The sequence below is a fragment of the Eurosta solidaginis genome, chromosome 5 (assembly GCF_040869045.1).
Source record: "Eurosta solidaginis isolate ZX-2024a chromosome 5, ASM4086904v1, whole genome shotgun sequence".
Lineage (NCBI taxonomy): Eukaryota > Metazoa > Arthropoda > Insecta > Diptera > Tephritidae > Eurosta > Eurosta solidaginis.
Genome location: NC_090323.1, coordinates 148,948,829 through 148,973,243, shown reverse-complemented (window position 1 = coordinate 148,973,243; position 24,415 = coordinate 148,948,829). Strand labels below are relative to the sequence as shown.

The following is a 24,415-nucleotide window of genomic DNA, read 5'->3' as shown; positions in this document are numbered from 1 at the left end:
ACAAGGCGCGAGGTAATACGGACTGTCCGCCGAGCTGTTCAAACACATAGGCGAAGAGTTGGTAAAGAGCATGCATCAAATCCTATGCAAAATATGGTCGCACGTGTGCAAACTTCAAGATTGGAATTGAAGTGTGATTTGCCGAATCCACAAAAAAAGCGACCCCACAAACCGCGCCAATTACCGTGGGTGCAACCTGCTTGATATAGCGTTAAGGTTCTATATAGCGCATTGTGCGAATGATTGAAGCCTAAAGTCAACGGAATGATTTGACGTTATCAGTGCGGCTTCAGGCTTGGTAAATCTACCATCAACCAGATTTTCACAATGCGCCAGATTGTGGAGACGACTCACGACAAAAGAATCGCCACTCATCATATTTTTGTCGACTTGAAATCAGCCTTTGACAGCGCGAAAGGAAGTTACTTGTACGCTGCTATGTCTGAATTTAAGTTCCCTGCCAAGTTAATAATTGCAGGACTATTACGGGACCATTTGGAATTGTTTTCAAGATTTATGAGTCTGTTTCGAAACTATTTTTTATCTATTTTTATCTATCGTTTTTGTAATAGTTTTGCCACTGGTTCGGTATTATTTTGGGACAATTTCGAGATAGCATTCTGGTGCCACCTTTGATTTAATAGGAATATATTGACCTAAGCTCCAGCTGTATTGTAATACAATGTAGAAGTCGCGAAGTAGTATTGTGCTCAATGGTGTTCCTAACTATTTGACTAAATCGTCACATATTTTTGGCTGAAAGTTTATATGTACATATGTCTGCATTCTAAAAATTCACCTTTAGCGATCCTAGATAAAAACAGAAATCAAAACATGGTACCGAAACACATATGTAGATGTCTCTTTTACATATTATACATAACATGTATGTTCATATGTATTTTGCTGTGAATTCTTGGTTTTATTGTAGTTTTTTATACTCAGCTGAGCAGAGCTCACAGAGTATATTAACTTTGTTCGCATAACGGTAATCCGTAAGAAATTCATTTAGCCATGTCGGTCCGTCCGTAAACACGATAACTTGAGTAAATTTTGAGGTATCTTGTTGAAATTTGGTATGTAAGTTCCTGGGCGCTCATCTCAGATCGCTATTTAAATGAACGAAATCGGACCACAACCACGCCCACTTTTTCGGTATCGAAAATTTAGAAAAACCGAAAAAGTGCGATAATTCATTACCAAAGACGGATAAAGCGATGAAACTTGGAAGGTGCGTTGACCTTATGACGCAAAATAGAAAATTAGTAAAATTTTGGACAATGGGTGTGGCACCGCCCACTTTTAAAAGAAGGAAATTAAAAGTTTTGCAAGCTGTAATTTGGCATTCGTTGAAGATATCATGATGAAATGAGGCAGGCACGTTACTCCTATTACTATATGTGTGCCAAATAAAAATTTGCAAAATCGGATGACGAACACGCCCACTTTAAAAAAAAAATTTTTTTCAAAGTCAAATTTTAACAAAATATTTAATATATTTACAGCATATAAGTACATTATGTCAACATTCAACTCCAGTAATGATATGGTGCAACAAAATACAAATATAAAAGAAAATTTCAAAATGGGCGTGGCTCCGCCCTTTTTCATTTAATTCGTCTAGAATACTTTTAAGGCCATAAGTCGAACAAAAATTTACCAACTCTTGTGAAATTTGGTAGGTGCATAGATTCTATGACGATAACTGTTTTCTGTGAAAATGGGTGAAATCGGTTGAAGCCACGCCCAGTTTTTATACACAGTCGACCGTCTGTCCTTTCGCTCGGCCGTTAACACGATTACTTGAGCAAAAATCGATATATCTTTACTAAACTTAGTTCACGTACTTATCTGAACTCACTTTATCTTGGTATAAAAAATTGCCGAAATCCGACTATGACCACGCCCATTTTTTCGATATCGAAAATTACGCAAAATGAAAAAAATACCATAATTCTGTACCAAATATGAAAAAAGAGATGAAACATGGTAATTGGATTGGTTTATTGACGCAAAATAAAACTTTAGAAAAAACTTTGGAAAATGGGTGTGACACCTACCATATTAAGTAGAAGAAAATGAAAAAGTTCTGCAGGGCTAAATCAAAAGCCCTTGGAATCTTGGCAGGAATACTGTTCGTGGTATGACATATATAAATAAATTAGCGGTACTCGACAGATGATGTTCTGGGTCACCCTGGTCCACATTTTGGTCGATATCTCGAAAACGCCTTCACATATACAACTAAGGTCCACTCCCTTTTAAAACTCTCATTAATATCTTTAATTTGATACCCATATCGTACAACACACATTCTAGAGTCACCCCTGGTCCACCTTTATGGCGATATCCTGAAATTGCGTCCACCTATAGAACTATGGCGCACTCCCTTTTAAAATACTCTTTAATACCTTCCATTTGAAACCCATGTCATACAAACACATTCCAGGGTTACCCTAGGTTCATTTTGCTAAATGGTGATTTTCCCTTATTTTGTCTCCAAAGCTCTCAGCTGAGTATGTAATGTTTGGTTACACCCGAACTTAGCCTTCCCTACTTGTTTTGTTTTGTTTTCATTTTTGTATATTTTACGCGCTCCCTTCATGCGTGTCGCCGATTGGGTTTGTAATTTTCTATATGAAAGTGAAAATGGTGAAACTTCATCGAATATAATGATCTTATTGCACATACATGCATATATTTGTAAATATGTATATAATGGTCACCGTACTATACACTAGTATTAGAACTTTTATTTTCATTCTATGCAATTTCGTACGAAAATCAGATTAATGCGTTTAGGTATGTATGTATGTAAAATGTAATATCCGTAACTCCAATTAAAAAAAAAAAAACTAAAAACCATTGAACCATAACAAACATTGAGAAATAAGCGCGTATTCGACTCTTTTTTATACTCAGTTGAGCAGAGCTCACAGAGTATATTAACTTTGATTGGATAACGGTTGGTTGTACAGGTATAAAGGAATCGAGATAGATATAGACTTCCATATATCAAAATCATCAGTATCGAAAAAAAATTCGATTGAGCCATGTCCGTCCGTCCGTCCGTCTGTCCGTTAACACGATAACTTGAGTAAATTTTGAGGTATCTTGATGAAATTTGGTATGTTGGTTCCTGGGCACTCATCTCAGATCGCTATTTAAAATGAACAATATCGGACAGTAACCACGCCCACTTCTTCGATATCGAAAATTTCGAAAAATCGAAAAAGTGCGATAATTCATTACCAAATACGGATTAAGCGATGAAACTCGGTAGGTGAGTTGAACTTATGACGCAGAATAGAAAACTAGTAAAATTTTGGACAATGGGCGTGGCACCGCCCACTTTTAAAAGAAGGTAATTTAAAACTTTTGCAAGCTGTAATTTGGCAGTCGTTGAAGATATCATGATGAAATTTGGCAGGAACGTTACTCCTATTACTATATGTACGCTTAATAAAAATTAGCAAAATCGGAGAAGGACCACGCCCACTTTTTAAAAAAAAATTTTTTTAAATCAAATTTTAAAAGAAAATATCTTTATAGTATATAAGTAAATTATGTCAACATTCAACTCCAGTAATGATATGGTGCAACAAAATACAAAAATAAAAGAAAATTTCAAAATGGGCGTGGCTCCGCCCTTTTTCATTTAATTTGTCTAGGATACTTTTAATGCCATAAGTCGAACAAAAATTTACCAATCCTTGTGAAATTTGGTGGAGGCTTAGAATCTAGGACGATAACTGTTTTCTGTGAAAAAGGGCGAAATCGGTTGAAGCCACGCCCAGTTTTTATACACAGTCGACCGTCTGTCCTTCCGCTCTGCCGTTAACACGATAACTTGAGAAAAAATCGATATATCTTTACTAAACTCAGTTCACGTACTTATCTGAACTCACTTTGTATTGGTGTAAAAAATGGCCGAAATCCGACTATGACCACGCTCACTTTTTGGATATCGAAAATTACGAAAAATGAAAAAAATGCCATAATTATATGCCAAATACGAAAAAAGGGATGAAACATGGTAATTGTATTGGTCTATTGACGCAAAATATAACTTTAGAAAAAAACTTGGTAAAATGGGTGTGACACCTACCATATTAAGTAGAAGAAAATGAAAAAGTTTTGCAGGGCGAAATCAAAAGCCCTTGGAATCTTGGAAGGAATACTGTTCGTGGTATTACATATATAAATAAATTAGCGGTACCCGACAGATGATGTTCTGGATCACGCTGGTCCACATTTTGGTCGATATCTCGAAAACGCCTTCACATATACAACTAAGGGCAACTCCCTTTTAAAACCCTCATTAATACCTTTAATTTGATACCCATAACGTACAAACACATTCTAGAGGCACCCCTGGTCCACCTTTATGGCGATATCTCGAAAAGGCGTCCACCTATAGAACTAAGGCCCAATCCCTTTTAAAATACTCATTAACACCTTTCATTTGATACCCATATCGTACAAAAAAATTCTAAAGTCACCCCTGGTCCACCTTTATGGCGATATCTCGAAAAGGCGTCCACCTATAGAACTAAGGCCCACGCCCTTTTAAAATACTCATTAACACATTTCATTTGATACCCATATCCTACAAACAAATTTTAGAGTCAGGCCTGGTCCACCTTTATGGCGATATCCCTAAATGGCGTCCATCTATAGAACTATGGCCCACTTCCTCTTAAAATACTCTTTAATACCTTCCATTTGATACACATGTCATACAAACACATTCCAGGGTTACCCTAGGTTCTTTTTCCAACATGGTGATTTTCCCTTACTTTGTCTCCACAGCTCTCAACTGAGTATGTAATGTTCGGTTACACCCGAACTTAGCCTTCCTTACTTGTTTCTTTTTAATTCATACGGCATAGCCAAACAAAACCAAATAAGGTCAGTATATAAGGAAATTAAATACAATTACATTTATAAAAGTAACAATTAAAAAAGAAATCTATGTTCTGGTGGAACTGAATATATGTATATGCGGATCGGCACAAAACCGGGAGTAACCTTTTCGTGCTATGCACGGCACGAAGTGTCGACTGTTGAGTTGAATATCTCTCTATCTCGGCTGTCGTTTCGAAAACTCCCTTTTTCAGATTTTGTTTCAATAACGCGCAGCTGAGATATGGTTATATTCCACTGAGCAGTCGATATAATATTAATTTTAATTTAACATAATGAATGTATAGCGCTGCCAGATGCGTTCAATAGATATAATACTTAAATCCGAAGGTGCTTGTATAAGTAGTGGTTAAATGTCCCTTACATAAATAAATTGTAGTAGTAGCTTCTTACTGCTGCACTTTCCGAAACAAATACATATGTACACTTGAAACGTTTACACTCGTGTCAGTATTTATCGGACAAAGAGTGGTTTCACCGAAGGATATGTTCTGGACTACGCTATAATACTCGTTGCCGTCCCGATTTCTTTAGAAAATTTGTGGCTCCTTGCTGTACACGCACAATGCGACTTACGGTCGCGTTTATGAACACCTCCGCTATTTGAACTTTTATTAATAGTCGTAACTCTCGTGGCACAGTTTTAACGATTACCACCAATGCTAGCTAGTTTTTGTCACGCCATTCTACCGAGCTACGTAGCCTACGAGACACATATATAAACATCGGGGAATAACTATTCGGCTCGAGATCCAGCCTTCAATATCATAATCTGTCTGAGTAGATAGAATCCGCGTTTTCAAGTCCATACTAACAGGCTCGAATCAATACAAAAACAGTTTTTACTATTTGCCTTAAGGAATTTTCAATTCTTCAATTTTTTTTAAATATATGTAATAATAACGTAAAAAAGCAAGAAAAATTAAAAATTAGTAAAATCCGTTGTGTGATAAGAAACTAATATGTAGATTTGTATTATATACTTCATTACAGTCAATACAAAAAAAAGTTCCACCCCCCTGGAACCGCGCATGCCTTGTCGCCCTTACAGCCTGATTCTAATGTGGTAACAACTTTCTTCACCACGGCAACTTTCTGCATGTGGTAAATTTTGTACCCTTTTGGTATTCTGCCCACGAAAGTAGCCGGATAATTGTTTCCACACTAAAATAGGTGGTAACATCGATGTAACCACACAAAAGCTGTTGCTTAGAAAAAGGCAATACTGAAAAATAAAGAATTGTGAGCGCAAATAAGTAAACATAATAGTAAAAAAGTGTTGCCTCTTGCTATACATATTTGTTTCCATGTACTTTCACAGTATATATTACAATATAGCTATGTAAAAACGTATGTATGTATGCACATATGTATATGCACATCGTCCCGTTTATTCGTTAACATCGTATCTACGAGTGACACATCGTCGGTAAAGCCATGGCGGAACCATACACGGTAGCAACATGGTGACATACCTACAAAAATAAATAAAAATTCCATGTACTTCGTTTTTGTAAATTCGATGGACAAATGTCAAAATCGTACTGCGCCGGAAGTTGATGTATCAAATTAAATAAAAAAAGTTTTTATTCAGCTGTTCCATGCTGCCACCTTGTATCGTTCCGCCATGGGTAAAGCGAAGAAAACCAACTTTTAAATTTCACCACAGACGCTGGTGAGTTTTTCGGTGATGACAGCGTTACCACTTTGGCCAGAATCGCGAATAAAGCAACTGGTAACGATTTTCGGTTACATAATGTTCTGTGTACTATTTTACCGGTAACGCTAAGAATCGGGCCGTTAATCGTTAATTTATATACATATGTATATAAAAATGTTGTGAGTTTATTACAGGCTTCAAAACTCCAGAACTACTTACCCGAGTTAAATTTTTCCTTTTATATATTGTTCCCCGTAGTCCCAGGATCATATTTAGCGAAAAAAAAAATTTGAGTTGCCACCTTATTAAAAAATTTAGATTGGGTAAATTAATAAAATAAACGTATTATAGAATAACGTGTATTTATTCGAAGATACGTAGTAGCCCTAATTGCAAAACCTTTTTTAGGGTTGCCACCTGGTTGAAATTTTTAGATCAAGAAAATTTGTGAAAATCAATGATTGAAATATTTCAAGAGCATCCGGTAAGGGAAAGGTATTACAAAAATGTAAAATTATTATTTGGAATGAGTGAACAATGGCACATAAAAAATAGCTTGAGGCGCTTGATCGAACGTTGCGAGATTTGCGAAAAAATGTTCAGCCATTCGGTAATATATTGGTTATCTTGCTTTAAGTCAAACATTACCTGTAATTTCTCGATCAACACCTGCGGATGAAATAAATTGCTGCCTGAAATATTCAATATTGTGGCAACACGTACATACATTGCAGTTGACTACATATATGCGTGTCCAGCTCCAGAACGGTCGATCAGCTGAAGTATTCTCGCGACAGTTACTCGAAATTGGGAATGGAAAGATTGCACTCGACCAAGGAACTAAACGAATATCATTTCCGGATGATTTTTGTAACTTAGTAACAGCAAAAGAAGAACTAATTGAAAAAGTGTTTCCAAATCTACCAATAAATTTAAAAAATCACGAATGGCTCAGTGAACGAGCTATTTTTGCGGCTAAGAATAAAGATATGTATCAACTTAATAATTTTATTCAATCCAAAATTGATTGTGAGGAAATAACACACATGTCCATAAACACTGTTACAGAGGTAGATGAAGCAGTTCATTATCCAACGGAATTTTTAAACTCGCTTGATCTACCAGCAATGCCTCCACATATATTGAAGTTGAAAACTGGTGTTCTGCCAAAGCTTTGCAACGGAACGCGACTAGCAGTTAAGAAATTGAGTATGCAGGTAATGGAAGCAACAATTTTAACGGGGCCTTTCAAAGGTGAAGATGTTCTCATCCCTCGAATTCCAATCATTGCCACAGAAGCTATATGCAAATTTAAAAGATTGCAATTCCCAATTCGACTGGCGTTCGCAATGACGATAAAAAAAGCCCAGGGACAATCCTTGGAAAAGTGTCGCATAGATTTAGAAGGGGAGTGCTTCTCACATGGGCAGCTGTATGTTGCGTGTTCCGTGTTCACAGAAAATGGACAAACCAAATAATATTGTGTACACACAAGTATTGCAAAATTAAATTTATTTTAAAAGTAAACTTTGTGTCGTTTTTCATTTCGAAAGCATATAGTAGGGAGTGGGCCACAGCAAAGCGTGGCAGGGTACAGGTATATTTTTGTTTCTACATTCTATTAATTTAAGTTTTACCCTCAGCTGATGATATTTCTTCTGTAGCTGAGCAATTTTAGATCTCGACGCTTGACAAACCACTGCCCATCAATGAATCGGCCAAAAAAAATTTATAAAAATGTAATATAATTAATAAATAAAAAAATAATGAACAGGTTTAGCCTTGGTGTCATTGGGCCACTTGAAGGAAAGTGCGCTGCCACAACGTCCAATTGAAACATTGTTTACAATGACCATCTTTAAGTCAAAACGATATTTTTAATCAAGAGTATTCCAGTTTAAATTTAATGTGATTTGTTTGGCTGTGATTATAATGATGATTTCATTAGTGATGACCGCGTAGCTTCAGTTGCCAGGAATGTGTAACAAACTTGGTCTAAAATGCGATCGCAGGGGGACTGAAAAATCAATTACATTTTGATTATAATTTTTGTAAAAAATAATTATAAAAAAGTGCATCCCATCACTTTTAAATGTTTTAAAAATTTCGAAAACTAGTTCGCTGTGAGCCATAACCAAAGAAACAAATTCGACCTTCAACAAATGTTGAGCCACTTCACAAATGATTACTCAGTAGTCAATTGTAGTTATAAATTTGTGCGAAAATTTGAAAACTTTAAAAATAGGTATTTTCAAAGAAAAAAATGTATTAAAAAGTATTTAATAAAATGTAAACATTGAAATTGTCACCCATGGAAGAGAACACTAAAATATTCTAAGTACAACCTCTAAAATTTTTGCTTACAAAAATACTCGGCCAACGTACTTAATGATCGTCGCATATGTGTTAGTGCATTATATTCTTCATCTTCCTCTTATCTTAGATCTTCCTCTTATGTAGATGCAAATGTATGTTTGAGGTACTGCATATTGTAAATCTTAAAGATCTGTCCGTGGGGTGGGAATGTTATGTAGGTATATTGGGGCGGGTCAAATTGTATGGGGAAAAAAACTTGAGGTGCACATCCAGTTTCTGAATCTATGGGTCATACTGAGTAATATTGTCCATGGGACCATTGGTCTGAAATGAATTTCGAGCCTCCATAATTTTTTTAGAAAATTTTATATCCCAATCCGAATCCGAATTTGACATTTACATAATTTCATGTATTTTATTTGTGAGAGCCGCTATTCGGATTGGGATATAAAATTTTCTAACAAAATTAGGGAGGCACGAAATCCATTTCAGACCTATGGTCCTATGGACAATATTACTCAGTATGGCCCATAGATAGATAGAGATAGACCCATAGATTCAAAAACTGGATGTGCACCTGAAGTTTTTTTCCCCATACAATTTGACCCGCCCTAAGGTATATACATATACTCACATTCATACAAAGGTATTAACATAAGTACATATGATATATATGTACTATCTACTGTTTTATAAATAAATTGCCATTTTCGAGATTATTCATTTTTGTTTTATACATAGTTGTCACCGTTCACAAGTCTGTTTCTGTTGCTGAGTTAAGAGTGCGCTCACTGAGACTCGTGTCGCAGTTCGAATGCAACAGTTTCACATGCGTACAGCAGCGTTGATATTAATGGTAGCGCCTCAACTCAATGAAAGTTGTTTTTCAAAAACGATAGTATAATTTAACAAGTAAGGAAGACTAAGTTCGGGTGTAACCGAACATTACATACTCAGTTGAGAGCTATGGAGACCAAATAAGGAAAATGAACCTGGGGTAACCCTGGAATGTGGTTGTATGACATGTGTATCAAATGAAAGGTATTAAAGAGTATTTTAAGAGAGAGTAGGCCATAGTTCTATGGATGGACGCCATTTAGGGATATCGCCATAAAGGTGGACCAGGGCTGACTCTAGAATTTGTTTGTACGATATGGGTATCAAATGAAAGGTGTTACTGAGCATTTTAAGAGGGAGTGGGCCTTAGGTCTATCGGTGGACGCCTTTTCGAGATGTCCCCATTAAGGTGGACCAGGGGTGACTCTAGAATGTGTTTGTACGATATGGGTATCAAATGAAAGGTGGTAATGAGTATTTTAAAAGGGAATGGGCTTTAGTTCTATAGGTGAACGCCTTTTCGAGAAATCGCCATAAAGGTGGACCAGGGGTGACTCTAGAATATGTTTGTACGATATGGGTATCAAATGAAAGCTGTTAATGAGTATTTTGAAAAGGAGTGATCCTTAGTTCCATAGGTGCACGCCGTTTCGAAATATCGCCATAAAGGTGGACCAGGGGTGTCTCTAAAATGTGTTTGTACGATATGGGAATCAAATGAAAGGTGTTACTGAGCATTTTAAGAGGGAGTGGGCATTAGGTCTATAGGTGGACGTCTTTTCGAGATATCGCCATTAGGGTGGGCCAGGGGTGACTCTAAAATGCGTTTGTACAATATGGGTATCAAACGAAAAGTGTTACTGAGCATTTTAAGAGGGAGTGGGCATTAGGTCTATAGGTGGACGCCTTTTCGAAATGTCGCCATTAGGGTGGGCCAGGGGTGAATCTAGAATGTGTTTGTATGATATGGGTATCAAATGAAAGATGGTAATGAGTATTTTAAAAGGGAGTAATCCTTAGTTCTATAGGTGGACGCCTTTTCGAGATATCGCCATAAAGGTGGACCAAGGGTGACTCTAGAATGTTTGTACGATATGGGTATCAATCGAAAGGTGTTACTGAGCATTTTAAGAGGGAGTGGGCATGAGGTCTATAAGTGGACGCCTTTTCGAGATATCGTCATTAGGGTGGGCCAGGGGTGACTCTAGAATGTGTTTGTACGATATGGGCATCAAACGAAAGGTGTTACTGAGCATTTTAAGAGGGAGTGGGCACTAGGTCTATAGGAGGACGCCCTTTCGAGATATCGCCATTAGGGTGGGCCAGGGGTGACTCTAGAATGTTTGTACGATATGGGTATCAAACGAAAGGTGTTACTGAGCATTTTAAGAGAGAGTGGGCATTAAGTCTATAGGTGGACGCCTTTTCGAGATATCGCCATAAAGGTGGACCAAGGGTGACTCTAGAATGTTTGTACGATATGGGTATCAAACGAAAGGTGTTACTGAGCATTTTAAGAGGGAGTGGGAATTAGGAATATAGGTGGACGCCTTTTCGAGATATCGCCATTAGGGTGGGCCTGGGGTGACTCTAGAATGTTTGTACGATATGGGTATCAAACGAAGTGTTACTGAGCATTTTAAGAGGGAGTGGGCATTAGGTCTATAGGTGGACGCCTTTTCGAAATGTCGCCATTAGGGTGGGCCAGGGGTGACTCTAGAATGTGTTTGTATGATATGGGTATCAAATGAAAGATGGCAATAAGTATTTTAAAAGGGAGTAATCCTTAGTTCTATAGGTGGACGCCTTTTCGAGATATCGCCATAAAGGTGGACCAAGGGTGACTCTAGAATGTTTGTACGATATGGGTATCAAACGAAAGGTGTTACTGAGCATTTTAAGAGGGAGTGGGCATGAGGTCTATAGATGGACGCCGTTTCGAGATATCGTCATTAGGGTGGGCCAGGGGTGACTCTAGAATGTGTTTGTGCGATATGGGCATCAAACGAAAGGTATTACTGAGCATTTTAAGAGGGAGTGGGCACTAGGTCTATAGGTGGACGCCCTTTCGAGATATCGCCATTAGGGTGGGCCAGGGGTGACTCTAGAATGTTTGTACGATATGGGTATCAAACGAAAGGTGTTACTGAGCATTTTAAACGGGAGTGGGCATTAGGTCTATAGGTGGACGCCTTTTCGAGATATCGCCATTAGGGTGGCCCAAGGGTGACTCTAGAATGTGTTTGTACGATATGGGTATCAAATGAAAGGTGTTACTGAGCATTTTAAGAGGGAGTGGTCATTAGGTCTATAGGTGGACGCCCTTTCGAGATATCGCCATTAGGGTGGGCCAGGGGTGACTCTAGAATGTTTGTACGATATGGGTATCAAACGAAAGGTGTTACTGAGCATTTTAAGAGGGAGTGGGCATTAGGTCTATAGGTGGACGCCTTTTCCAGATATCGCCATTAGGGTGGGCCAGGGTGACTCTAGAATGTGTTTGTACGATATGGGTATCAAATGAAAGGTGGTAATGAGTGTTTTAAAAGGGAGATATCGCCATAAAGGTGGACCAAGGGTGACTCTATAATGTTTGTACGATATGGGTATCAAACGAAAGGTGTTACTCAGCATTTTAAGAGGGAGTGGGAATTAGGTCTATAGGTGGACGCCTTTTCGCGATATCGCCATTAGGGTGGGCCAGGTGTGACTCTAGAATGTTTGTACGATATGGGTATCAAACGAAAGGTGTTACTGAGCATTTTAAGAGGAAGTAGGCATTAGGTCTATAGGTGGACGCCTTTTCGAGATATCGCCATTAGGGTGGGCCCGGGATGACTCTAGAATGTTTGTACGATATAGGTATCAAACGAAAGGTGTTACTGAGCATTTTAAGAGGGAGTGGGCATTAGGTCTATAGGTGGACGCCTTTTCGAGATATCGCCATTAGGGTGGGACAGGGGTGACTTTAGTATGTGTTTGTACGATATGGATATCAAACTAAAGGTATTAATGAGGGTTTTAAAAGCGAGTGGCCCTTAGATGTATATGTGAAGGCGTTCTCGCGGTATCGACCAAAATGTGGACCAGGTGATCCAGAAAATCATCTGTCGGGTACTGCTAATTTATTTATATATGCAATACCACTAACAGTATCCTGCCAAGATTCCAAGGGCTGTTGATTTCGCCTTGTAGAACTTTTTCATTTTCTTCTACTTAATATGGTAGGTGTCACACCCATTTTACAAAGTTTTTTCCAAAGTTATATTTTGCGTCAATAAACCAATCCAGTTACCATGTTTCATCCCTTTTTTCGTATTTGGTATAGAATTATGGCATTTTTTTCATTTTTCGTAATTTTCGATATCGATAAAGTGGGCGTGGTTATGGTCGGATTTCGGCAATTTTTTATACCAAGATAAAGGGAGTTCATATAAGTAAGTGGGCTTAGTTTAGTAAAGATATATCGGATTTTTCTCAAGTTATTGTGTTAACGGCCGAGCGGAAGGACAGACGGTGGACTGTGTATAAAAACTGGGCGTGGCTTCCACCGATTTCGCCCATTTTCATAGAGAACAGTTACCGTCATAGAATCTATGCTCCTACCAAATTTGAGAAGGATTGGTAAATTTTTGTTCGAATTATGGCAATAAAAGTATTCTAGACAAACTAAATGAAAATGGGCGGAGCCACGCCCATTTTGAAATTTTCTTTTATTTTTGTATTTTGTTGCATCATATCATTACTGGAGTTGAATTTTGACTTAATTTACTTATATACAGTAAAGATATTAAATTTTTTGTTAAAATTTGAATTAAAAAAAAATTTTTTTTAAAAAGTGGGCGTGTTCTTAATCCAATTTTGCTAATTTTTATTTAGCACATATATAGTAATAGTAGTAACGTTCCTGCCAAATTCCATCATGATATCTTCAACGACTGCCAAATTACAGCTTGCAAAACTTTTAAATTACCTTCTTGTAAAAGTGGGCGGTGCCACGCCCATTGTCCAAAATCTTACTAGTTTTCTATTCTGCGTCATAACGTCAACCCATCTACAAAGTTTCGTCGCTTTATCTGTATTTTGTAATGAATTATCGCACTTTTTCGGTTTTTCGAAATTTTCGATATCGAAAAAGTGGGCGTGGTTATAGTCCGATATCGTTCATTTTAAATAGCGATCTGAGATGAGTGCTCAGGAACCTACATACCAAATTTCATCAAGATACCTCAAAATTTACTCAAGTTATCGTGTTAACGGACGGACGGACGGACGGACGGACGGACATGGCTCAATCAAATTTTTTTTCGATCCTGATTATTTTGATATATGGAAGTCTATATCTATCTCGATTCCTTTATATATGTACAACCAACCGTTATCCAATCAAACTTAATATACTCTGTGAGCTCTGCTCAACTGAGTATAATAAGGAATAAAAAGAAGACATCGACTTAGATTATCCCTATCTCGGCCGCCGTTCTGCAAACGTCCTATCCCAGAACTCGTTTAAGGAATGTCCTCCACTTTTTTTTTTGGAAAAACGGCCTATCTGAGCTTAAATTTAACAAAATGGACATTAGCTGGGGCGCCTATGAAAAATATTTCTAAGACAATTTTGAGCTACTGTCGTGAAGGACAAAGATAGGGATTTTTTTGATTTTGGAGTTATGTTGAATTACTTTGAAACAATTAACAACTAACAAATAAGATCTGTTATAATTTTAAGATGGTTTCACCATGAAACCATGATCAAAAGCTCAGTGTGAAACAGAGCTTTGCGCTTATTTAGGAGGCCCAATACATCACTTCCATGCTGAACCAAAATGCCCGGCTGAAATTTAGGCGTATAAAGTACAATGCTTCATTGCAGTTTTCTACTGTAGAGCTGCTCTTTCGTTCGCTTTTGGATAGTTATTCGAAAAAAGTTTACTACTAAATGAATGAATTTTACTACAAAACTGTGTTCACAGAGTTTCCTGAAATTATAAATTAAAATTTGGAAATTTTCATCAATATCCTTAAAAGCTTTTCGGAGTTCCAATTTTTTTCGAAACCTTTTTGGATCTTGCTTAACATAGGCATCGTTTACACAAGAATAATATTATATTTTTTTTTTTTTAAACGGGAAGAATAATACGAGTTATTTCGAAAAACTATGTGAACCAACTTCAAAAATATTTTAGGAAAAGTTCGAAAGATTTCGAGAAGTTTTAAATAAATATGTTCATGAAAATTTCGAAACTTTTATTTAGAGTGTAATTTTATGATCCGATAAATTTCATTCTAACAAAGTTTAAGGCGGATCCTTCAAACTTCAGTAATTTTTGAAATTTAGTTTCAAAATTTTTTTGTTTATTTTCTTCTATACAAATTTATGTGAAATAAAATTTTTAATACCCTTCGATAAATGATACTAAAGATGGCACAATGCTGTACATGATTTGTTTTCAGATAAAATTAACAACGGATGACGGAAAACCGTTCCAATATACTTCAGTTATGCACCCTGCCGAGAAGTCAACCAAACAAAATAGTTTTGCCATAAATAAACGACATTTTCGAGGCTTCAAACTTTTAATTTGTTAAATAAATTTTTTGTAAAAATTTTGCAACTTTTAATCGCTTTTACCATTATTTGATTTTTTTTTCGAAAGCAATTCTCGCTGTTTCGAAAACGTTTTTGAATTTGATTTGGTTTTTCTCGGTATACAATTCATTCAAGTTTTTCTAAAATTAAGGAAAATGGGTAAAAGGAAGTAAATAACTGATAAAAGTTGGTTACAATTCTTGCTGCTATTTTTGTATGCACAACTATAGTATATAAAAAATTATGGCTTGCAAGCTTGATAAAAAATCACAAATTATCTTTTTTAAAACTGAGTTTATATGTAAGTACCTTTGTTAAGATATATCCGTAAGATGATTGCTGTTGGCTTATTGTACACCAATTAACTGGATTTTTATCCACGCTGTCAAACGCTTAGCGGACGAAACCACTGAATCTCACTTGTGTTTCGATATATAAAAGCAGAGCGCTCTGTTTTATTATTTATTATTTAAAAGCAAAAGAAAGATATAATTTTTTTAATAGATGCATTTTTTAACTTCATAATAATAACAACAAAAGCAACACACTTGTTTAAGCAGTTAGAAGTAATAAAAATATTGCGCTGAATGTAGTCACGCTCACATTACTAACGCTACACATAGCTCCCATTACTAATGGCAGCTGAAGGAAAGATCAATTGGAGGATAAAAGAAGGAGGTCGTAAATATGCACACAAATTGCAAAGTTGTCTAGAAGACTGAGGGGGAAATTATGCTCCCTGCCAGAACATAAAAGCTGAGAGGAAGTGAGAGTGAGCATTGTATCGAAACCAAAACTGAGAAGGAATGGCGGAAAATCGATCCAAAATAATAACAAATTCTTACACTATCGCCAGTATAAATGTAGGATTATATTATTTTTCAGACAAACTCCCATGGAAAAGTGGGCAAGTGATTATAAGCTCTGGTTGTTTCTGGAATGACTTTGCATTTCCTAAGGGGCTTCTCTGAAAGCTTTGATGCATACGGAAATTGTTTAGAATTGTTCCTGAGACTTTTCAAGTTTCTTTTCTATTTACTTAGGTAAAATTATGTTGAGAGAACATGCATGAGAGCTTCGCACACTTCCACTCGGAGACATTGTGACCATTATTTGCTGGAGTTGTCTTAAAAGCACTTATCCGCATTAATAGACAGCTAGGAAGAAAATGAAACCGTTGACCCAACTCCTGATGACGGAATACATGTTCCGCCAACCGACTGTGACGAAGCGAGAATAGCAATAGGGAGGCTTAACAATATGAGTAACTTTCATGATACGAAAAATCATAGAGAAGGCTCACGATAAGAGATTTGAAAAGATGATGAGCCTTCTATCCGCCTTCGAGTCAGATGTTTAAAGGGTGAAAATGAGTTTTATTTTTTGAGGTTTAGTCCAAATTTGAGTACCCTACAAAGCTTGTGAGATTTTGCCAACTCCATACGGATTCAATACGGCAGCTCCGTAAGGATTGAGAAGGATGTCTAGACAAGCCGAATCGGCGCATGTCAGCGGCGTCATTGTTTAGGTATATAATTTGAATGTTTGAAGGAGGACGTTTACTTGGGAACCAGCATTAAAAGGAAAAAAAGTTGATCATCCATCAATCAATCTGGTAACAATTGCTACTTTGGACTGACTAGATGTAGCAGCAGAAGTTTTCCAGAGAATTTATACACCGCTAAGCGTGGACGACGGTGAGCACCGAAGAGGATTTATTCATGGGCAAACATCAACATAATAACTTGGCGCGATATACATACGAGAGGGATTCAAGGGCTTGTGTAGCGCAATATATAGCTTCTCCAAACCAATTGTCAACCCCACCTTTGAGCGGCGAATCCGGTTTCACTAACAGACGAGGCTCTGGCGACCCCAAGCTCCTTATGAAACTTGAGGGTGGGGTAGGGAGGGATGGCCTGAAGGTTTAATGAGGCCATACAAATCGTTCCCGAGATGGTGGGGCTAGTACCTTAATGGTGCTGTGTTACCCGATAGTGCTGTGTTACCGGATCCGTATCCGGCAAAAGACTACCACATCGGTAACACTCCCCCAAAGCCTTCGGGAGTAACCTTATCGCTACAACAACAACATATACATACAAGATTAATGCCAAGCTTCTCTTCAAATTTGAATCTTTCACGATTAGAGTGTTTCAGATTGTTTACCAACCCACTGCCAAGGGGCGACTTCGCCTAGAAAACTTTTTCTAAATTAGTTTATACCCAGGAAACCACGGCAACCGCCATCAAAATAGTCCAGCAAATTAAAATAGAGCGGCTACGCTGGGTAGGCCATGTTTGGCCCAGAAGGTATTGTCGTTGCCTCTATCCTTTTAAAACGGAGGAGGAGGAAGGCCCACAATTCATTGGAAAGACCGGGCAGAGAATGATTTAAGATCCCTTGCTGTTAGCAGCAACACAGAAGCGGCCTTCGGGCTTTGTTGGCAAGCTAAAACTATTAAGACGGTTAAGCGCCCATTTAGCAAGAAAATGGTTAAAATTGTATTCTCTAAGTTCAGGCAGGTGTCACGCCTAAATTTTCCAAAATTTAACTGAATTTACAACTTTCATAAGGCAAGTTCCATCAGTTTATCTATATTCATTTATGCATAGTACCAATTTTCGAAATGTCCGATGCCAAAAAGGTGAGCGATATCGCTGTTCTATTTTGCTCATCTCAATTTACACCATCTGGGTATAAAAATGGGATGCTTTCATTCGAGGTGCTAGGCAATAAAAAAGTTGCAGTTGCAATATGCAGATACATTGGTGTTGTTGGTATGTGTCTATTTGTGTGTGCTAAAGTCATCTATGGGAATTACCAAGAATTGACAATCAAATACGCCTTGGCGCAGACGCCCAAAACGAAATTGGTATATACTTGTGATTGGACGTATGTATGTATGTGTGTGTGTTTGTGTGTAGCACAACAACATAACAAAAACAAAAGTAACAATGTTTAATATTTGCATACGAAGCTGAGTTTTCTTTCTGCAATTGAATTTCATAACTTTTTAACGCGACTGCACAATTTTTCTTTTTTCATCTTGTGGTGAAAGTGGAGGAGCGGAGTGCTGGGATTCATTTTATGAATTTCCTGCTTAGTAGTACAACAGTAATATTATTAGTTTTATTTCATTAAAATCCCTCCCATTTTAGCACTCACTAAGCAGTGTTATCCTTCATCCGTTTGCACACACACTTCCGTCCTTGCATGTCCTCACTCTCAAAATTGCGGCACTCGTTCGCTCGTAACATACAAACACACATACACAGTCACTTTTGGTCCTCTTGATGTACACCACTAATCAGTATACATAAAATCCCATTAGGATGTTGCTGTCATATACATAACACTTAAAAAAAAAGAAAACTAAAAAAATTGTAAAATTTTGACACATTTTGCGCAAAAATTAACAAGTTTTTTTACAAGCATGCAATTGTTATTTAATTTGTTATTTTTTTGCTCGTGTTGCTGTTGTTATTACTATTATTATATTATCGACCACAATTGGAAGTTTGATTTGCAAAAAATTTAGTTTTGTGTATTTATATAATATATTTTTATTTATATTATATTTGGCACATTATGTAGTTTTTCGTACTTTGTATTTCACTTTTTATTTTGTATATATTTGCTTGTTTTTTTTTATGTTTTGTATATTATTACTTTTTTTTGGCTACTAAAGCTAAGGCAAAATAATAACTAACAACAAACTGGCACAGAAGTGTTGCAATCGACAGTAGAACAACGACTCATTTGGGCAAGAGCGCACATGCAGCCAACAACCAAAAATTAACCTACCTAGTAAGAGAGAGAATGTTGAGGTAACAGTTGCAGTTAAAGAGATTATAAAAAGAATCTATTTCTAGCTTTCACGTACTATGTATAAAATGGAAAATCTCACTCCCCACATGGCGTATACGTGTTGGGAGGGCACCTTAGCGCACCGTGGGACAAGTTGCACTGTGAAGTGGTTGAAATTTGATATCTTTGATTATTAAATTGAAATTTTAATTTAATATGGCGTATACATTTTTTTAATATTTAACTCAAGCGCCCAGTCGCTTCCTCGTTGGGTTAACTGGCGCCAATTTGTTTCACAAAGGGATCTTAAATCGATTTCCTCCTGGTCTTTCAAACGGAGTGGGGCCCCTCTTTCTTTGCTTCCAAAGGCGGGTTTCGTTAAGCAATACTTTTCAATACAACGTATCCGCTGTGTTTTAATTTGCTGAACTATGTTCATGTCTGCGTAAAACTCGTACAGCTCATCATTACATCTTCTTTGGTTCTCCACGTCACCAAAGCGTAGAGGTCCGTAAATCTTTCGAAGAACTTTTTTCTGGAACACTCCCAGAGCCGATTCATCTGATGTCAGGGTCCGTGCTTCTGCACCATATAGCAGGACGGGTACTATAAGTGACGTTTAGAGCATGATATTCGTTTGCCGAGAGGGGACTTTACTTTCCAAGTGCTTACTCAGCCCAAAGTAACATTTATTGGCAATAGTGATTCTTCGGTGGATTTCAAAGCTGATGTTCTGTTTGTGTTAATGCTGGTTCTCAAATAAACGAAGTCTTTTAATATTTTGAAATTTGTATAGCGTAGTTGCCAAGGCGTTGATACGCTGACTCTACCCCTGATGACAGCAAGTACATCGTTTTGTCCTCATTCACCATCAAGCCCATCTTTTCCGTTTCTTTCTTCAGTTTGGAGTAAGCAGGACTTCCGGTGCGGTCGTTCAGGCCGATGATATCAATGTCGTGCATACGCCAGTAATTGCACGCTTTTATAGAATATTGTTCCAGAGCAGTTAAGTTCTGCAGCTTGTATTATTTTCTACCGCATCATCCAATCGAAGAAATCGTACGACACCCATTTCAACCCGACCTGAAACCTCGTTTAATTTCGAACGGCTTGGGGAGGTCCTTCCGATTTCTGACTGAGCTGATGGTGTTGCTCAACGTAATTTTGCACAACAAAATAAGTTTTGCGAGGAAACCAAATTCAGACATAGCGGCATTTGGGCAGTTCCTTTTTGTGCTGTCAATGGCGCCTTTTAATTCGACTAAGAGGTGATGTAAGTCAATTATTTCTCTAGGGCTCGGGCCGCCGTGGTTTGGTGGTAGCGTGCTCCTCCTACCCCACCGGAGGTCCTGGGTTCACGCACAGTACAAAGCAACATCAAAATTTTAGGAACACGTTTTTTTCAATTGGAAAGTTTTTCTAAGGGGGGTCGCCCCTCGGCAGTGATTTTTCAAACATTTCGAGTGTATTTCTGCCATGAAAAGCTTCTAAGTGAAAACTCATCTGCCTTCCAGATATCGTTCGGAGTCGGCATGAAACATGTACATAGGTCCAGTCCTGCCAAATTGTAGGAAAAATTTATAAGGAGCACGCATAAATTGGAAGAGCAGCTCGGGCTAAAATCTCTTCGGAGGTTATCGCGCCTTACATTTATTTATTTTTTTCCAAGATTTGGTGTGTAGTGAAAATCTGGTCAAAGTAAAGGATTCAATCTTTCGCACAACCCCTTGAGAGAACCTTATATACGATACTAAGAAGGCTGATTCCGCGATAGTTGGCGCAGTTTGCAGGATTTATGGAAATGCACTATTCTGACCCACGAAAATATACCTGCACCGTTTCAAATAGCATTCACCTTATACTTTTCTATTTACTTCTCCTGGTGATTCCACCCTGGTCAGTTTTATTTCGAGTCACCGCTCCCAAAACGCAGGGAAATACACGCTTCGAGTCAAAATGTGTCCATGTAAAGCTATCTTTCGCGTGTAGATATTACCTATCATTCATTTGAAAATCTTATATATGTCGAATCTTCCATAATAATTATTTTCCTCTTCTGATATGTAGCGATGCGCCGCACGTTGGGGTATTTGATCAATGTAGCTGGCTAAAACTAAAACAGCAGTTATTTCTGTTAAAAAAGTGGTTGTCTCACTGCATTGTTATGAAAGGAAATATTTATTTGACAGTAAATACAGGGTATTTCGCGCAGAATTGCTATGGATCGAGCTTCCGGTTTCAGAGGGACCCGAGGTAATTTTTTGCCATTACATGATATATGTATGTCAATATGGGTATCAAACGAAAGGTATTTTACTCCGCATTTCTATTGACACTTTTAAGTAGGGTTTCCACTTAGGGTTGCCACCTCACCTTCTTTTTTATATTTCTTTGTATATCCATTACCATCTCGGAAACGGCTTAACCAATTTTAATCAAATTTGGTGCATCTACATATATAGTATTACATTTTAAGACTTCTCACCTAGGTGTTGCCACTGAGGATGTTTTCACAATGTTGCCACCTTTTGCCAATAGAGGTATCAGTCTCTTACAAAATTGATCACCACTCAAAAAATCGCGGGTATGCGCAGCCGTTTTTGTTATTAAACTTTGAAACAAAGACAAGCTTATGTATTGCCATAAAATTACTGACATGATATGCCATGAAAAAAAGATAAATCTTTTTGTTTGCAACGGTTTTAAAAAATTTAATACTGAAAAGTAGTAGTATTACAAGTAGAATAACTCAGTTAAACATGCGGTATAAAAAATCTAACATATGAATTAAAAACACATTTACCTGCCCTAAAAGAAAATGTAACTAGATTTGAATAAATCTAAACCAAACATTCAGGTTAGAAGCGTATATTGCTTTTTAATCCAAAAATACATCGAATTGCACACAATTTGTATACAACTTTAGATGTGCGCGGTTAGCTCCGTTGACGTTGCAGATCGGTTTTGGGGTATGTATACTATTCAGTGGACATCTAGGAACGCCAGGGAGTATATTTAAAAAAATTTGAATATTTTGAAAAATCGACTTTTGGCCAGCTAAATTGATCCGTACGCCGGTGGTTACACTTTTTATTATTCTCCGCGTGTACAACTTGTCTACGCTGTCCTAAAAAACATTTTGCTTTTCAAGGCTTCCTATTCACCTTTCCTAGCTCACTATAATTTTACTTTACAATATCGCGTAGTTACTTTTCTCCAACAGGTATTATTTGACAAGTGTTTTACCAAGCAATTGTTTTTCCCAACAAGTGTACCACCATTGTTCCGCTCTGGCAATACATTATTGCTAGATATATCATTAAGGATTCCGACATATATAAGTGGGCGTGACCCTTAATCCATTTCGTAGACACTCAACTTTAAAAAAACAATATAAAATGTTTAACCAGGAGTAGCCAGTTCAATTCACACATGCAATTTGGTTATTATGGAGGCATTAAAAGTTTACTGAACGATCGCGTTTTTAGCCAGGTGAGTGCCAAGAAGTCTTCATACTGAATATTGTAACGAATTTACATGCAAATCCTCTTATTTGCCCTTTTTGCTAAGTTCGTATCACTAAACTGTTGAATAAATAACTCCGATATTGAATAATGGAAAAATGGCCTTTATTAAAGTACTTCACAATAACACTTATACTTTGCAACTAGCTGGCTTAATAACTAAACTGATAGCTTAAATGAACTGACTTTCAAAATAATACTGCTTTGGCTCCCAAGATAGCGTCTTAATCGAAACTGCTTGATAGCTCAAATCAAACTGAATTCCAGCGCATCTACATTTGCCGCCTTTTATACTCTCTGATTTCAACGTTCACATCTTCTAGGCGCTTCCAGAATCTACTAGATGCCATCAGCTCTCAAACTTTTCAGCTGTAACTACAATTGCACGATTTTATAGCTTCTCTCATTGCATACTTTCAGGAGTATCACAGATATATGCATGTGTTTGTGCATTGATTCTCCGCTGCTCGTATACGTACATGGTACATATTCCTATTAGGAGTGCATAAACCGCCCTAACTCCTGGTCAGGGAGGCACTGCATCTCCTAACTTCGCCAAAAAGCCCGAGGGAAGCCCAGAAGCCAACCCTGAGGCCTATTTTGATTTTCAACTCAACGCAAAAAGGTCTGAAAAAATCGACGTTGAGTTGAGGATGACACTGGACGTCCACTCGCGCGAAAAGACAAGAACGGAATACATGGTACATATGTGTAGACGCAATTATTGTTTTGTTTATGTAGATACATAATGATTGATCTATGGATGTGCATGATATCACTGTTTAGCATCGGCTTAAAGATAGCAGCACCCCTTAGTTTTGCTAATATTCGTAACAATATCATTAAGATTTTTCAAAATTAACCAAACCCGTAAAGTGGGCACTTTCAGCCAACACATCTGTTGATCAATCGTTGAGTGATAACATCTATTTGCAATTGGCTCAGCTCGCCGTTCCTAGAACAAATTTTCAATCACTCAACTGGAAACATGTTGACAACGTATCAAAAAAATTGCGTTTACCGAAAGCCCTCATTTAAGAGCTATATTTTCGCCGCTTTAACTTACTTGCCGTTATTTGGCAGATTTGCAGGTAAATCAAATTCAAACATCATAAAACTATCTTTACGATTTTCGCAACGTAAAATGTTAAAATATTGCATTGTACAATCAAATACATATACATAGGAGAATAAAAAGCGTTTTGACAAATTCTCACCCAATATTTTGTTTTTATTCATATTTCTTAAAAAAAAAAGAACGCTGCTCTCCAATGAAACACTAACATGTGCGCTCCAATGCTCATTTTAACCACAATTTTCTGTCTCCCATGTGTTTTTGTTGTTTCCTATCACAAAGCTCTAACGTTACACTAACGTGCCGAGAACAATCATCTAGTAATAAACGAAAAGATGAGTGTATAGGCGGCATTGGTATACTACTTACATATATACATAATATATATGTATTGATCTGTAGTTTATGGGGGTCGTAAAAGCAGTATATACTACACTTGCATACATAGCTATACATGTACGCTTGTGGGTGTACGATTTTCCGTCCGCCTAAGGCTGGGACAAAATACCTTTCACAGTGTGGGAGGCACCAGCGAAATGCGAAAGTGGTTTTGTTTTCTTTTGTTTACTTTGTATGAAAACAATAATTGAAATTGTTGGGAGTGTAGTATGTACATATATAGTATCATATATATACTTGCGTCGTATATATAACCAAGTTTCAACTGGCCTTGTGA

General features: G+C 37.3%; 1 protein-coding gene across 17 annotated transcripts in view; it reads right to left on the bottom strand.

Moving 5' to 3' along the window:
• The window catches only part of bol (boule homolog, RNA binding protein), a 102,330-nt gene that overhangs the window by 55,081 nt on the left and 22,834 nt on the right, over positions 1–24,415 (bottom strand). For 11 of the 17 annotated variants that reach the window (XR_010953893.1, XM_067791320.1, XM_067791324.1 and 8 more), the window contains exons 1-2: positions 18,938–19,082; positions 15,639–15,779 (exon numbers count right to left, since the gene is read on the bottom strand). The exons of 2 other annotated variants lie outside the window; for them this stretch is intronic. The gene's annotated coding sequence lies outside the window, so the exon portion shown is untranslated. Of the gene's footprint in view, positions 1–15,638; positions 15,780–18,498; positions 18,517–18,838; positions 19,088–24,415 lie in introns of those variants that run through there. 4 more of the 17 variants (XM_067791310.1, XM_067791313.1, XM_067791312.1 and 1 more) reach the window with 4 other exon arrangements.